This window comes from Apus apus, chromosome 15 (assembly GCF_020740795.1).
Source record: "Apus apus isolate bApuApu2 chromosome 15, bApuApu2.pri.cur, whole genome shotgun sequence".
Lineage (NCBI taxonomy): Eukaryota > Metazoa > Chordata > Aves > Apodiformes > Apodidae > Apus > Apus apus.
In genome coordinates, this window is record NC_067296.1 from 7,618,751 (window position 1) to 7,636,037 (window position 17,287).

At 41.3% G+C, this 17,287-nt stretch overlaps 1 long non-coding RNA gene across 4 annotated transcripts in view; it reads right to left on the reverse strand.

Annotated features, from left to right (window-relative positions):
* Positions 1–17,287, reverse strand: part of LOC127391104 (uncharacterized) — a 150,585-nt gene that overhangs the window by 15,511 nt on the left and 117,787 nt on the right. For 2 of the 4 annotated variants that reach the window (XR_007891001.1, XR_007891000.1), the window contains exons 4-6: positions 8,821–9,038; positions 4,181–4,355; positions 2,891–3,528 (exon numbers count right to left, since the gene is read on the reverse strand). This is a non-coding gene — a long non-coding RNA (uncharacterized LOC127391104). Of the gene's footprint in view, positions 1–2,890; positions 3,533–4,180; positions 4,356–8,820; positions 9,039–17,287 lie in introns of those variants that run through there. The other 2 variants (XR_007891002.1, XR_007891003.1) reach the window with 2 other exon arrangements.

Sequence of the window (17,287 nt, forward strand, 5' to 3'; positions counted from 1 at the left end):
GGTTTTTCACTGGCACTTGGGTATATGGAAGGTTTTCTAGGAAGCAAGGAGGAAAATTAATTATCCATGTCAAAAACATTTCATACTCTGTAAAGCTTGCCTGTGAGGAATGCTGCTTTTTACTGTCTTATGTCCTGGGAACTCTGACTCAGCCTCCTGCATCCACAACTTGTCAAGATCCATGCTTGCTTATAATCAAATCACTCTGTGTACAAGTCTAGAGCAGAAAAGCCCAATTACTATAAACCTCTTTACAAATGCAGTACTGGATTCTTCTCCCCACTACCTACCACCTTGTCTTGCGGGGAGAAGGGAGGTGGATGTGACCTCCCAATAAACACCTCTCAGCTAATACGTGCTCTCCTCCAGCCACCCCCCAAGGATTAAACATTACCTAGGGATCTCAGCAGAGTTTTGGCCCCACTACACAGCTGAGCAAGCTGGTGGGACCTGACATGGTGCAGAAGGGCTCTGCACTGGTCCTCTGCTAAATGTTAAGCCCAGATGGTCCCTTTTCAGCCTCTGCTGCAGAGACTCTGCCCTGCATTCATTAGGCAGGAGTGATGATATAGTGATTCTGGAATAATGAAAGTAAAGTCCTGTATCTGGCACTGCTGCAAACTTGTTTCAGGATCTTGGACAAGTTACTTCACCTTTCTCTGCCTCAGTTCTTTTATCTGCAGAAAGATACTTCCTTCACTTGGGAGGACAGAGGAAAGTGTCTCAGGTATTTTTTGCTTAAAAAACTGTGAAATATAAGAGACCCTGAGAATACTTGACAATACATTATTTAAAGTTTGTATTAAAAGCTAAAAATAGGAATTAATTCGGCAGGGAAAGTTTTCTGGTGAAAATGACTGGAAGGACAATTGTCCCTCATGCCCAGCACTTCCCAGGCAGCAACATGACCACACGGATTTTGGCTCATTATATATGTAAAATAGGCAGATGCTATTAGAAAGTAATTTTTTTCACCCAGTGAGTAGAGAAGCCTATCCCTCATGATGAAATCCTCTGCAGGGGCCATATTTTTATCATGCCTCATATTCTCAAGCTATTTGAGGTCACCCTAAAAACTGGATACTATCTTCTCTTTTCTTCCCTGGAATCTGAGCTCTGCCTTCACACAGTTTCACTGAGTCCTCGGCATTTTCCTTTCAAATTCCCTTCCTTCGACAGTATTTAATTCCTGATGTTGGTGGGTATTGTCACAGTTTTAGTAAGCATGTAATAACATGCTGTTCAGGGACAACATGTCATGATAATAAACCATCCACATAATTAGGCCTGACTTACTGATGAACACAGAAAAGGACTGAATGGAGTTCATAAAAAGCACCTTTAAGAGGCTGATGGAAAACTTTAAAGGAAAAAGAAATTAGCAGTGTTTTGTATTGTTAAGTATTTTGCAGAGCAGAAAATTAATTAGCACTGGAGAGAATACACTCTCTGGAATGTCCATGTGTGGCCCATTATATCCCATTTTGCCCTCTGAGTCATCCCTTCTCAGCCACAGATTCCGTGCGAACAGGAGCAGTCACAGCGGGATCAAGTTTAGTGACTGACTCGTGTGAGTAAGCAGCTATAGAGGGAAATCTCCCCTTGAGCAGTGGCCACACTTCCACTGACAAAAGTTAGTGAAATAACTTTTCTGTGGAAAAAAGTCCACAGTTTTGCTTATTATTATTACTACTACTACTATTACTTTTCTGCTTTTCACTTTAGGAATTGTATTGTTTTAGAGGAAACGCTAAAAACATGTCTCCCTTAAGCTATGTAAATCAGAAGTCTGTATGTGCCCCAGAATGATGACCTGAGACATCTGACACTTATGCTTGGGGCCCTCCTGCATGGGAGAAATTGATCCCATGAAGAGAATACACATTTACAGGATCAAAATGAAACAGAAATGAAAAAAATAATTCCTGGTGTACTTAAGCCCTGAAACTGCAGAAGCAAGTTACCAAGGCCAAATCCAGCTCTCTCCAAGTCTAGGTGAAAGGTCATCCATGAATTAGGAAGCAAACTATTGAGTTACCAGCGTTGCAGCAACAGAATAAACTCTCACCAACCGATTGACTAAGACAGTGAGATATCACCCCCAGCCATTGGCAACTGTCCTCTCAGCATTAACCTTCATTAAGGTGGTCATCTCCAAAGCAAACAAAAGCACAGTTCAGTAACTAGTATAAAAGACATCAATTAGATTTATATAAGAGCATTGCAAAATATGAAATAATAAAAGCTGCTCCCAAACAACAGCAGGAAGATTCCTTGCCCTGCAACAACTGCCTCCCAAGCAGATGGAGCCAGGCTGTTCTCGGGAAGTCACACCTTGACTGGTGACAACTCTTGCTCCATGCATTTGATGTGGGGGAGAGGGGGCACACTGGCATACTCCACCTGTCTACATCTGACAGCAAGGCTAAGGTTGGCACTTAGCTGCATGAATCACCAACTACCGAAATTTAAAATCTTGCATATGCAAATCGCTAATTAAACACATTAGCATAGTCGGTTACCCAAACTGTAATCTTAATCGTATCTCCAAGCCAGGCATGGGATCACACACCCATTTTGCAGATTTGCATTTGTGAGCACGCTTTCCTGAGAGCTAGGTCCAGAAACTAGTCTAATAACCAATTTTTCCTCATGTAGTTCCAGGAAGGAAAAAGAAGAGAGAAAGTTCACTGAGTGGCTTTCTCTCCTGAAAAGTCATGGGGAATTGTACAAAAGCAGGAACTGATGTGGACAGCTAAATGACAACTGAGAGGGCTAGGTGGTGAGTTGTGCATGCTCTCATTTCATCTAATGCCCATCATTGTGACTCCTTTGACCCAAACAATGTGGATTTCCCTCTATTAGCAAACATTCAGACACAGGAAAAGACTACGTGCCAGATTTTGACTTTATTTACATTGAATTACCTGAGATTAGAATCTGAAACTAGAAACTTTCTTTATACAGTTACAAATAGCTATATTATGCACTTTTAAGGGGTTAAGAAAAGGAGGAAATCATAACCACAGAAGTCATAAAGGCAACTTATCCCAAGCCAAATAGTTTTGTTTCTAACGCAGGGCTTTAATTATAACATGTCATATAATGATGACATAGTGCTATAATAGGCAAATATAATGCATTAATCTGATATATATTTTGGCTTTAACAATAGGTGCAGCGAACCAGCCTTAGTGGATAACTCATTCAGAACCTATCTGCACACTCCACCTAGATACTTATCTGCCTCTTTAATTAAGTGGAGGGAAACTTCTTGAGGCCATACCCATAAAGCCAGTCTCTGATGATAGCAGAGTTACTGGAAGCCTTTGGTAATCGCTTACACCCACGTCCTGTGGTTAGCTTCCAACTTTGGCTCTTCCTTCTCGCTTAGGAACCACCTATTTTTCCTCTAGTGTAAATCCCCGAGGTTTTTGTACCAGAAGGGGTACAGAAGACTTCAGCAGGTTTGTTTGAGCAACACGTCAGCATATTGTCATTGGCCTCCTCAGGACCAAACCAGGCTCCCTAACTGCAGCAGTGAAAAAGAGAGTTTTGGTGATTTTTCACTTACCTGTATACAACTCCAAACAGCAGCAACAGACTGCAACCATCAACACAGGGTTGCTACTTCCAGCTTTCCATAATGCAAATTCCCCAGGTTGTGCTCAGCATGTGCCCATGGCAATCACAGACACTACAGCAACCGACTTCCCTGGAAACAGGACTGGGCCTTGTGGGATAAAATCATCTTTCCTGATTCCATGGGTCCCATGTAACTTTGTGTAAATTGAAAAATACCCTTTTTGCCTTCTTCAAACACAAAAAGTTTGCACACTAAGCTAAAAATAAAACTTTAACTAATATATTGGTTTGGAGAACGTGGTACCCTGAGTAGCAGTGCTTGCTCTCTACTAGGAATTTTTAAGAGATATATCCTGCTCTGAGGCAGTAATACACAGAAATAATAAAAGACCAAGCATGTAAGCACCATATAAAGAAAGCATGGGGACAGCAATCTGGGGGCTATGAGATAACTCTCTGGGGTGACAGTAGCATACAGCAAGTACTATAGTCCCTGTAGCAGAATAAAGGCAGCTGACACAAAGTTCCTATACTTTGGTACTAGCTAAGCAAGCCACCCAGGGTGAGCACAACCAAAATGGCTCCAACAGCTTACCGCCTCCTTTTCCTTTTTCTCTCCTTCTGTGGCTCACTTCCGTACTCTCCTCCAATCTTTTCCAGTATGAGAGGCTCTGCTAATGACCTTTGAACAGATCATGTTGAGAATGTCACTGCAGAGCTTCTTAATCTTATGGTGGCGCCTAGATAATATGGTGATGGGTACTGAAATGCTGAAAAACAGACAGACAGATAACCAGATAAGATTAGATATATAAGTAATTTAGTCAGTCATCATACAGAGCAGCTGACATAAGTTCATTTGTAAAGCCAACTGCTAAAATTGCTTTAGAAGTCCTTACATTTTAATTCTGTTGAAAGACAGACCTTTGATCTGAATTGTTTTGGTGGCATGTACATTATTTGAATGGAACCTCACCTGACCAGGTAATACCAGACTGGTCATTCCTGGCATACTATTGTCATAGGAGAACAGTGTACATGCAAATCCATACTTACCAACAGCTCAAGGGCAGGCAGATAACTGAGCATCATGGAACAGATACAGACTGAGAGATGAGCACCACTTTATGCTGATATGCAGAATGAATCATGGCTAATAAAAGCCTCAAACAACCGTATATAACTAAACGTAACTCCAAAACACGTTTAAACGAAGCATCATCAGCAAATAAAAGGAGAAAAATTAATAGATAAGTGTTATTGCTTCTCTTTGTAATTAATATTTATTAATTTACACTGGGTGCAGTTAGAGGAAGAAGAGAAATAAAACAGACCTGTCAGATTTGCTATTGTTCATAGGGAGATTTATATTCCAGCTCTCAGGTAATAGCAAAACACTGGGATGTTTGTACTGCACTCATTGCAAGGAAAATTATTTACATTCATGTTATGGTGGTTTTTTTTTAATACGGCATAAAAAAAATTTCAAAGACACTTCCTAGGGCAGTTTATTTTTGAAGTGGGATAGTTGTTTTCACCTAAATCTGAGGCCACGTTAGAATTCCCAACTATGGAAGGGGTAAGAGTTAATATAAAAGTGCAGAGTTCGTTAGCCCATGAGCTTCTCTGAGTGGGATTCATCCCAGCACAGACACTTAGCACCACTAAGTCCCAGTAAAGGAAAAACTGCTAAGGGCACGGATGAACCCCAGATAAATGCTTGCATGTCTTAATTAGTGATGGCTGAAGCTTTCAGAATATTCTGTGGTTGAATTAGAATAAGCATTCAAAAAGTTCAAATGTTAATCCAAGCCTCTTTAGTTTATAATGATGGAAGTCACTCTCTGAACTGGCTTACTCATTCCATTTTTAATATATCCTGACTGAAGTTGGGTTTGAACCGCTGCACAAACAGCAGCTGTCACAAAAAGTAGCTCCCTCCTTCATACCCACTCAAAATTGGTAATTGCAGGTGTGCAGGAAAAGCAGCCGACTGAACAGCAGTCTCCAGACAGCACTTGCCACAGTCTTGTGTCCTTCTGTGACACTTCTGCACACACTTGGCTCTAAGGCTTGAAGGCTTGGATTAATCTTACTGAACTGTTGGTATTCCCATTTCCTTAACATTTGGAAAGCTTGACTTCTGTTTGAAGGTTCCTGCCTCTTGCCATTGACTACAGTGAAGAAGCTAGACTCCTAATCTGAGCATTTCATTTATTTGCCTGTACTTTGGAAGGATCAAGGTCCAGCTGTTTTGTGAAATGCCTGATGTTATGTTATCTCCCTGACCAGTAACCTGTCCCCCATGGCTAGTCTACTATGGGATATTTCAAGTCAGCTTTCCTGCACATTGGTGCATTATACTAGACTGTAACACAGGAGACTTGGGTCTCTAAACACAAGTGTTCATATATAATACAACTAGAGCCTGATTGCTCACTGGCTGTGCAGTCAAACCCACAGACTCACAGCAAATCCACAGGGTGTGTAAAATGCTATCTAGCACACATCTGGAAGTGCCAGGCTCTCTGTCTGCATAACTTAAAAGCAACGGAGGATGAGACCAGTGGTTACAACAACTGCATTTGTAAGCCTAACATCTGCATGAGCAAGTATTGGGCTTGTCGTGCATGTATCTGACATCTGCAAAGAGTTGTCCAGCTTGTGCCTGGATGGGGTGGGTGCATATGTCCCTTGTGCACTGCATGCCCAGTACGTGCGGGTCAAGCACAAGAGCATGTCATCAGCTGAGACAATCACTTAGAAACAGGTTTCTAGAAGTATTACATACTAAAATGCTAAAGAACAGAGTTTTCATTTTCAAAATTGCAAAGCAGCAAGCAGCTCCTGGGGTTTTTTTGAGAGTCAGACTCACACATTTTCATTTAGGTTTTGGAATATGATTTTATATACTTATGTTTTGAAGAATGTTGGCCAAATCTCTAGCTGTCAGCTGAAGCCTGTATCAGGAAATCTGTAATTGAACATTCCAGGCCAAGATGAACAGAAAACAAAACTGGGCAGAAACTTGTATAGTATGGTGGCAGTTACACTGGAAGTAGTAAAAAGATTAAAAAACCTAGTCCCATTAAAAAGCCCAGTTCAGGAAAAGGGACAGAAATGTACTTTTGTGTACTTGATGTAAGTACTTTTGTGTTTGCAGTGATAATAGCATTCCTTCTTACAGCACTGTGCACTTTCAAATGAATGAGTAACTGTAGCTAATGAATTGTAGCACCTTTATACAAAATCTTAATTGCAAAACAAAGGAATAATAATAATAAAAAAGTTTTGTTTTTAATTCAAAGCTTAGAAAAGTTTAGGTTGGAGTTTTGGGTGAAGGTTTGGTTGCTGCTTTTTCCCCTTTTATCTAACTAGCTCACTCAGACCTAATCTTCACCATCTAAACCACATGATTAACACACAAAATAACTTTGGAGCAAGCCAGGTCCAAGCAGGAAGCTGCAAGTACTATCATGTCTCCATGATATTAGCCAGCAAAATAACTGTGGTTTTTTCAGGTTTGGTTTTTTGTTTTGTTTTGTTTCGTTTTTGGTTTTGTTGGTGGTTTTGTTTTGTTATTTGTTTTGTTTGCCTTTTTTTTCTTTACTTCTCTACATTTATGTTTTCCTTGTATTTTTTTTCTTCTTTGTGTTGGAAACTTTCAGATTTACAAACTCACTCCTGGAGGGAATGCTTACTCTCCTAGACAATCCCCATAAGACCAGGGCAGGCCTGGACCCTTTCCCAAGATGGCTAAGGATGGCTCTTGCCCTGCTCAGGTTTGTCAGTCAAAACAATCCAGCCAGAGAGCACCTCTCCCACCTGGTCAAGTTTCAAAGAAACTACTGTATGTATGATTGTACCATGTGAAGGGACTGGTGCAGCTGGTGTGTGTTAGGCTTGTTCAGAATATTCCATCTGAAATGGCTGCCCTGACAAAACAGACGATCCTTTACTTGTTTTATGATCCCAGTGGGTTTTAGGTGGGAATTCTGTACTAAGCTGCTCAAAGCACAGCAGTTCTGGGCATGTCAAGACATAAAGTTGCTGGTACTGGAAGAAATGTTATCCTGAGCAGGGAGGAACCTACCGAGTTGTAGGTGCTTAAGTTCTCTTTTGCACTTGGCCCTAACTTGCAAGAAAGGAAGAGCCAAACGCTCAAAGGCAGCTTCTATTTTATAGCTCTGCATTATGCAAAAAAATTATGGACTCAATAATTTTGCACCTGCATCTGTATTGGAGGTGAAGGAGATTCTCAACCAGGCAGGGAGAGTCTCAGATTCTCTGCCCTTCCTCTGCTCTGTGAACTCAGAAGGGAAGAGAGGCCCCATGCCAGCAGAAATCACAGTTCCCATGTGTGCCCTACACTCCTATGCAAGGCTCCACTGGGTACACTGGGTGCTTGTTGGGCAATGGCACGGAGAAGGCTGGTTTCTCTGGAACATTTTCTTTTCATTGTACTATTCTTTCCTGGTGTTTCACAAACAACCAAAAAGAATATGACAAAACTGGGGGGAGAAAAACCTTAAAATGAATAATGTGTCTCTTCCTTTTACTCTCCCAACAGCCTTGGCAGGCTCGTAGGAGCTCGGCAGAGCTGGTCTCTGTGGGATGTTACTCTCTGCATAATTCAATGATAATTCGGGGGAGTTTGCATGATTGAATAGTGAAAGTGCAAGAAGGGAAGTCAGGACTCTTAGCCTTCATTCCTGGTTCTGCCACCAAGATCCTGTTTGTATTGGGATGACATATATAAACTCTTTCAGTTGTCCCACTGGCATGAACCGTGCTTTATGTAGTTGCTGCTTCTATTAATTCTGGGCCTATCTGAGGATCCAATCAAAACAATAGCAAAATGTCCCAATTTATCTGCAAAACAAATTATAAACCTAAGAACTATGACATCTCTCTCTTGATTCAAAGCCCATTAAAGATAACACAAAGACAACACTGCTGACTCCAGTATACTTTAGATTATAGTGCAGTCTCTTGATAAGATGGAAAAGAGAAGGAAGGCCACTAGAACTCAAGGAAGCAGTGGAATAGCTACAATATATATTAGTGGGAAGTAAAAACATCCTCAAGGGATGCTGGAATCAAGACTTGGCCAGAATACACCAGTTTGAGGAGCCAGCTTTTGCAGCTTCCTGGCTCATCCTAGGAAGGAAACAGCTTTCTGTCTTAACCTCTTAATATGAGTTCTATATTTGTAATTTCCAGTAGTTTTCATACCTGAAAGAACAACTCATTACTGCTTTCATGGCGAAACTCCCAATCATTTCACTGCCAGCACAGCCGAGTTCATGTCCTCTTATTCTCTGCTGTTAGGTCTCCATCTTTGCACGTTTTGAGGCTTTGACTGGTCCTCTCCCCACTCGTGCTCACTCTTGGTCTCTGTTTCTTTGACACAGGTAACACTTATTACTTCCATCTAAAGATTGTTTTTGTTTCTGTAGCAACCAAAACAGAAAAATAGGAAATTGATTCAAACACTGTCTTTTGCATCCATCCAAGACATCTGCTTATAGTGACAATGTGTTTTCTCCTTGCTTTTGATCATAAACCTTGCAGTCAAGTTCAGCTGTTCTCAGATGGGGCTTATGGAAGAGAACAGGGCAGCTGGACAGAAGTCCAGCTTGCAGAAGTAGTCTTTAAATGTAGCATGTGATCATCACAAAGCACAAATAAAAAAAAGGAAGAAAAGAATGAACCAAAAATATATGCCTGTTTTTGAAAATAAAACCTCATGATTTCACTACGTGGCACTGCTATTTCAGGATTGTGATTTTCAAAACAGTACTAACTTGGTGGTCCTTCTTTAAGTACCTACAACTGCCCTCTCTGCCTTTCAAAATCCTCTTTTACATTAGGAAAGTAGTTACAAAAAAGTTGTAGGCTACACATAAAACATGAAAAGTTTATCTAAGAACAGATTTTTCCTAATTTCTTTCAAAGTCTTTATCAAAATAAAAACTGCAAACATGCATAACTATGATCCTCTCATAACCATATCATCTCTAGTCTACCTGCTATCATGGTGCAAAATGAGGGAGTTTGAAGAGTATGATCACTGATTATTTAAGGAGATGCTTTGGGCTGTGATCAGAGACAGCTTTTTCTTCTACAAATATATTAAGTCTGACTCACTAGTAATGGGAGGATGTTACTGTGAAGAAATAAAGTGCTGTCAGAGTCTGCATTTCATATTACCAAATACAGGTCTATAGTGGCAGTTTATAGTACTATTTTATCAATGCTATTTACAGACCTCTCAGCTGAAAGGCAAAGTGGGTACAGTAAGGAGTAAGTAATGCTTTGCTTTTAGAATATTATTAGCTATGGCACAGTTACATCTCAACAAATTAATAAACTCCACTTGACAAGAAAATACCATGAACATTTGTCATACCACAGAAATAAAGTATCATAATTAAAACAATGGTTCTTTTCCTTCAAGGTTTTCTTTAGACCTCTTCTCAAAATGAATCCTAGGCAGGTAATTCATTGTTTATCCACGTGATATTTAAGCAGCATATTTAATACATTGTAGTTCATACTTTAAATTCAAACATAACATCAATCCAACCATTTTTGACATATAAAAGGCAGCAATGGAGTGTCAAGAACTCAAGGAGACTCTGATCTAATTTAAATGGTGTTGCTCTCAAAAGCTGGCAGCAAGGAGTGCATCTTTTTAAGATGTTTCTCTTAGAAGCTGATGTTTATGATCACTCTCAGCTTGGCAAGAAAAACACTCTTCTAAACATTTACATTTCACATTCTTTAGGACAGTTGAAAAATGTTGGCTTGCAGTTCTCCACACTGCAGAGAGGTTGTGAGGAATGTTATAGTAGAATGTTAATAGCCATGTACTTTTCTTGTTCTTTGATTTACTGTGTGGCAGTTTTTATACTAGTTGTGTTCCTAATGTTGCCTGTCCTGATTTGAGTTTCACTCAAACAACATAAGCCTGAGTTTATTTTTCTAACTAATAAAAACAAAGTCAATTCATTTATTAACAGCACTTTGTACTAACATTATATTCACCATTTGGAGACTTTCCTGTTTTAATATGTTCACTTTACACTGTTGCAAAACTCCACAGTAGTATAAGAAAATGAGCACTTTTCAAGAGATGCAGCCTGTGAAGGAGGGGCTCTCACTGTTCTGTTTGTCCAAACCATGCAGCCGTGTTCTGGTTTGCCTGCAGACATCAGCAGCAAAAACAATAATGTAACAGAGTCCCTGGTCAGTCCCTCTGGCTCCAAGGTAGCTACTTCCATAAGTAACTGCCACTTCTGACTAAGACATTTGTGTGTCACACATCGCAGGCCACAGTGCACAGCTCTGGTGAGCTCACACAAATAGTGCCATTAAAGCCAGCTGGACCAACTACTTGTACCAGCCTGTTCACTCCCTTGTACACAGATTTCCCAATCTGACCCAGCCTAATAGCATCAGGGAAAAAAAATATAAATTAGCATTGTCTTTATTCTTCACCGACAGCGCTGTTTTCAAGGCAGTGTTTCGATAGCACAATTACATTGTAGATGCATAAATGTATTCAATGTGTTCCCCACTCCACAAATCACTTAAGGATATGTATGAATCTTACTGACACAGGTGAATGAATTGCTGGTTTAGGACTGATGCATGGGATACGAAGTCTTAAACATTGCCACCTCCCAGGAAAGTCACTGAAAGTTGATGGCACCTAGGGACTATAAGACTGAATAAAACCAATAATATATCCATAAGATATAGATTTTCTGTATGCAAATCATCTCACTGGTGTGTTGCAATTGGTGGAAGTCCCCAGTCTGGACTGCTCCTGTGGGTAGGCTCACTCATGGTCTGAGGATCTGCAGAATCAGGCTTGGTGGTATGTGCTAGATGCCTGAGCACTATCATCTTAATTCAGTTTGCTAAGGTGTGTACAACCTCTGTTAAGGTACACGTAAGCCACAATCACAGTGCCATCAAGTCAGCTGCTTCAGGTCTGGGACACTGGGCTGCCAGATGAAGACGTGAGGCTGATGGAAGTGGCTTGTTCTATGGCACTTGGATAAATCATAAAATTTTCTGTATGCCCTGCTGGTTGTTGCAGTAAAGAATGCAAGGCAAGGGAATTTTACAAATTGTGAATACAAATTGTAGGTGTGAAGTCTTAGCTGATGTACATAATTAGACAACAGTATGAACAAGCTGTAAACATCTAATGATTTTTGTGAGAAAAATGCAGGTAACTTAGGAAGTTTACTAAAGTCTCATCAAAACATGAAGTTTTGACAGTATTATATGGAGGCCCCCTGAAGCAGCTGTATCTTGTCTGGGCCATGGCAAAAAGTCTGGGCTGCATGGCTACTGGCACTGTGAGGCCAGGAGTGCACTCCCTTCTGGCAGCTCCCTGTGCTCCAAGTTAGCTGAGGGTTTATGTTGTTCAGGGAGGTGCTTTTATTTGGTAGGATAAAAGCTGGGTCTTGCTGGCTTACATCAAACTTGTTTGGGAATATTTGCAAGCTCATGGAAACAAAAGACAATGTCTCTTGACAAAACTTTTTGGTGTAATTCTGTGCAAGAACACTCTCATTCCAGAATAAAAATGACCACACAAAGACTGACTCAAAACTAACTCCCTGCCAGCCTTTAGAAACTGAAAGTCCCATTTTAAAGTTGAAGGGACTTACCAAAAGCTCATGTTTTTATTTAGCTTGTTGTTTCTGATGTGTACATCTCCCAGAGCAAGCACCCAAAATCCAAATAAAGCCAAGGGAACCTTGAAGTGCTCAGTGACAATTGCCTCACTTCAAGACAAGTCCCCAAAATCAAGTAAGGTCAATTGAACCTTGAGTTGTTAAATAACTCACTTCAAGGCAGATCTTAAAAATGAAGTATCTTTGAAGGGGTTTGAAAATTTTAGTCTAAGTGACTAGGACAGAAGATGAAGCTGAGGAATTCTTGTCCTCATAGACAAGCCCTCTCAGAGCAACTTGTTATCAATCAGTAATCTACATTCACATAGATTAGCATATGCAGGTCTCTATAGGAAACAGGTAACACATCACAAATAACAACTTCAGTAGAATGTGTGTAACCAGTGTCTTGAACAGAACTAATAACTGTGTATAAAGAAATGAAGGGAGCAGCTCAGAGTGGGTGGGAAGCAGTAGCCAGCAGGCTGGCTAGGAGCAAAGGAGGAATAATAAGCTACCTAATTCCTAGGAAGGGCAAGCAGGTGTATTTACAGAGGTCACACATCTTCTGGTCAATTAGGTCTAAACCCAGAGGAACCACTGGTAAAATATCCACTGCTGCTGGCTTTGGTAAAAGCCAATTAGAGACACATTTATATTATAAAAGTTAATTTCTAAGGAATGAAAGTGTGCAGAACTTCAAAGCATTGCCCAAAGAAGGATGGAGCATGGTGTATGTTCAGGACTGGGACTAATGGATCCCAGAGCCTCAGAGTGTGGACATTCTTTGACATTCCAGGGAGGACAGCCAAAAACACTCGCTTCTGGTCATAAAATTTAAGCCAGAATTGAAATAATTTTTACTTGTTTACTTCCTCCCAGTGTATCTAAATGTTCAATTTTAATTGTTTCTAAGTAAACACTTGCTTTACTACACGGTTTGTCTGATGTTGGGGGTAAACTAAAGGAAAACAAAGCTATGGTTTTACAATTCCACGGAGATCATAGATTGAGTCAAAGAAGCACATGTGGGTACCCCTGGGAACGTGTACCTCAGTACAGCTTCATGAGATTCTGCAAGTGGGAGTATTTTCTGCCAGGCTACAAAGAACCGGTGCAGAAGCTGGGACTGCCAAATGACAAGTTTGCAAAGGTGGTCCCTTTGGTAGGAACAAACAGAACCTTTTCTGAGGCACAGAGAGGCTCCCCATAGCTTCTTTAAGACATGGTGCTGTACAACGAGTAGACCAAAGTCATACCACGGGTTAGTGACAAAGTTGAAAAGAATCCAGATTGCCAGCTCCCTGTCCTAAATACCACTTGTAGTCCTGCCTTCTCCTCTAGCATAAAAGCATGAGGAAAAGTATTTTAAAAGCTTTCAAGAAGCAGTGTGGATTTTGCTGTTAAAAGAAGGAAACATTATCAAAGGATCAGAAAATTCCACAAAGTAACACAACAGTTACTATTGCAAAACTCTGGGGGATCTCTTCTGTGGTACAGAGTTATTCACCAGCTCAGATTCACAGCAGTATTTCTTCGTCCTCCACAGTCATAAATTCTTTTTCCTGTTTTGGTTAAGTTCAGTAAGCTCAACTCTTTTTGCTTCAGTGGGAGCCAGACCCCGCCTAAAATGTAATATTTTTATTGTCCTTTCCATAGAACTTTTATGTTGTGTTTGTCAGGTTAATTTCTTTTTTCATTAGAAGTTAATCACAATGCCATTAGCACTGCTTTAATGTCATGAGAATCACACTCTGTAGGGTGCATCCTATGACTGCCTCAAAAATGTCTCCCTGTGGATATTTTGTCTCTGTGAAATACTCAAGTTCCAACTATTCATCTTTGCCAAGAAGAACAATGTTAGCAATTATTCCTACAGTGGAAAATAAATCAGAACAATCACTTGTTTTCTTGCAATTGGTTGTACACATCCTTAATCAGAAGAAATTTAGCTATGAATTAGAAAAATATCCTTTTACCTTCCCAGCCATTTCAGTTTGTGCAGGATTCATGGAATGCTTATGCATCAGATGAGATATTTTACCTGGGAGGTAGGAATTGTTCCAAGTTCATACCTGCTCAAGATGTAATTCAGTTTTATGAAGGAGACTGGCATAATGCCTATCTGCAAAAAATCTCCAGTGTTATTACGCAGAGCACAGAAGAGTTAACAGTGACCCAGTAAAAGAAATCAACAACGTGAAGATGGTTGTGCAGAGAGAAAAGATCTATCATTAGTGAAAAGATATGAGGAGAAATTGCTTGAAGAGTATTTCTGATCGTGCAATCAAGGAATGTAGAACTAAACTTGAGGGCACAGAGGGATCTGTGAGTACTATCCTGGGGAGAAGGTACTATAGACTGTTCTTCAGATAAGGATATATACCTCAATTCAATGCCTGAGCTCAGAAACCCAAACATTCATATTAAAAACACGATCAGCTCACGTTCATGAATTGGGACATGAGTAGCTTTAGGACTTGGCTCTCATATTCTGCTTCAACATGCAATTCATAAGAGTAATTCAGATGTGCCATTCCCTTGAAGGGATCAGAAATCCCAGCAGAGGTACTCTAAGGTGATGCAGACAGTGACCCTTCTGTGCAAGCCGTGGTGAACATCTGCCCCTAGAGATGTTCTGTGTTGGTGGGTGCCCTGCAGCAGGAACAGAGGTGTTGTCCGAGGTGCTGAGTCCTCCTCAGGCCACCCAGAGGCTGCAGGAAGCTGCAGGTGCTCCATGCCACTGGAAATCACGTCATGAGCTTAATCATCAACAAAGTCTTATTACCAAGATTTGCAGCTGGTATCCAATGAAATCTGAGATAGCAGTTACAGTTCTAAGCAACTCGTAATTCCAGTTTTTCTAGAAAATTAATAAATGCAAATGTTAGCTGTTCTAAATTCACTTAATAAACAAGTCACCTGGAAAAATTTGTGGTTTCAGTAATACAGAGAATATAAATAGAAAAGGAAATGGAAGGCCTGATACTTGGTGTCCAATAAACCCCATAATGTGGCCAAGCTTTTGCAGGCTTCTCTGGGTACGCAATGAGATGATTAGCAAAATGTCATTGTAGTCTTTCAATCACTATAAAATGCATTTAAATGTTTTCCAAGCGTGCAGCCCATTAGTGACTAATGAAGCAACTGCAGCTGATAGGTTGGATCCTGCAGGAAACAAGGCAGAGCAAAGCAGATGCTAAACTGCATGGCAGGGATAGGAGGCTGAGAAGCTCCAAGGAAGCAACTCTGTTCTCAGCTAGTGAAGGAGACTGGCAATGGGTGAACATTACCAAGCAACTCATTAACACAGAGGCAGTGAGTCTTGATACACGTCCAGTGTCCAGTCACACACAATTATTGTGAGGCTAAGCGAGCAGAGGAACTTGAGATTCATCCCCATTCAGTGTAAGAGACTGTTGCATGGAGTCTTGGTATGGTTTCCATTCTTGCCTTATCCCCAGTGCAATGACTTGCTGTCCTGGAACAGGGAGACCAAAGTCCAAGCAAAACTTTTGGGTGACTGCTCGGCCCTTGAAAAAGCTTTGCTCCTCCTGAAGTCCTGGCTCTAGGAGACAAATGTGTACTCCCCTGGAAATCTGCCCAGATCTAAATCTGAATGTGGACATAGGTGTTACTACCTGCACCCTGTGTTTGTGTGCAAATTCTCCTTTGCCCTCAGTTTCCAGTTTTTCTCTCATCGAAACTAGTGTGAGATTATAAATGTAAAGGACCTATCAAATAATTAGAGATCATCTTGAGAATGAATTACAGATTGAAAACAAGTCTCATAGGCTGAGAAAGTTTGAAAAATTATTTACTTGCCTCCAAAGGAAAATGAAAAAGACATAGGACATGTGGAGAATAAAACTACTGTATCACCAGTATAACATCTTAGCAAAACTAACTCAAAGGGTAGATTGCATCTGAATTTGAACCATGAATAAGATCTTTCCAGCTTCTGCAGTGACGCCATCCAGAGGGACCCTGACAGGCTGGAGAGCTGGGCCAGTGCCAACCTCATGAAGTGCAACAAGGCCAAGTGGAAGGTCCTGCACCTGGGTCGGCGCAACCCTGGGCACAAATAAAGCCTGGGGTAAGAATGGCTGGAGAGCAGTCCTGAGGAGAAGGACCTGGGGGTGGTAGTTGATGAGAAGCTTGGCATGAGCCGCCAGTGGCTGGGCTGCATCAAAAGAAGTGTGGCCAGCAGGGCCAGGGAGGTGATTTTACCCCTCTACTCTGCTCTGGTGAGACCCCACCTGGAATACTGTGTACAGTTCTGGTGCCCTCAGCACAAGAAACATATAGACCTGTTGGAAAGGGTCCAGAGAAGGGCCAAGATGATCCAAGGCCTGGAGCACCTCTGCTATGAAGACAGGCTGAGAGTTGGGGCTGTTCAGCCTAGAGAAGAGAAGGCTCCGAGGAGACCGTAGAGCATCTTCCAGTACTTGCAGGGGGCCTACAGGAAAGGTGAGGAGGGGCTTTTAATCAGAGAAGATAGTGATAGGACAAGGGGAGATGGTTTTAAACTGAGAGAGGGGAGATTTAAGTTAGACATTAGGAAGAAATTCTTCACTATAAGGGTGGTGAGGAACTGGAATGGGTTGCCCAGGGAGGTTGTTGATGCCCCATCCCTGGAGGTTCCCTGCTCATGGCAGGGGGGTTGGAACTTTATGATCTTTAAGGTCCCTTCCAACCTTAATGATTCTATGATTCTAGACATGTGCCACCTACATTCCTCAGCAGCCTCTCAGGGAGCAGTTATAATGTGCAACCACAGTTCGCAGCCGTGAAGCCATCCCGTGCTACCTGCCCAGCCTGGCAGAGTCCAAGTGACAACACTGCTTCACACTGCTGTGTGGACTGCAGTAGAAATTACCCAGCTGACCTCCATAAAAATTAACTGAGTGGCCGTGCTCAAAGCATCCTGCGTCTTCCTGGAGTTATGTGTTGGAAAGGACTCTGAGTCATCCTCCTCATTTGCATATCCCTTTGCATCTTGGCAT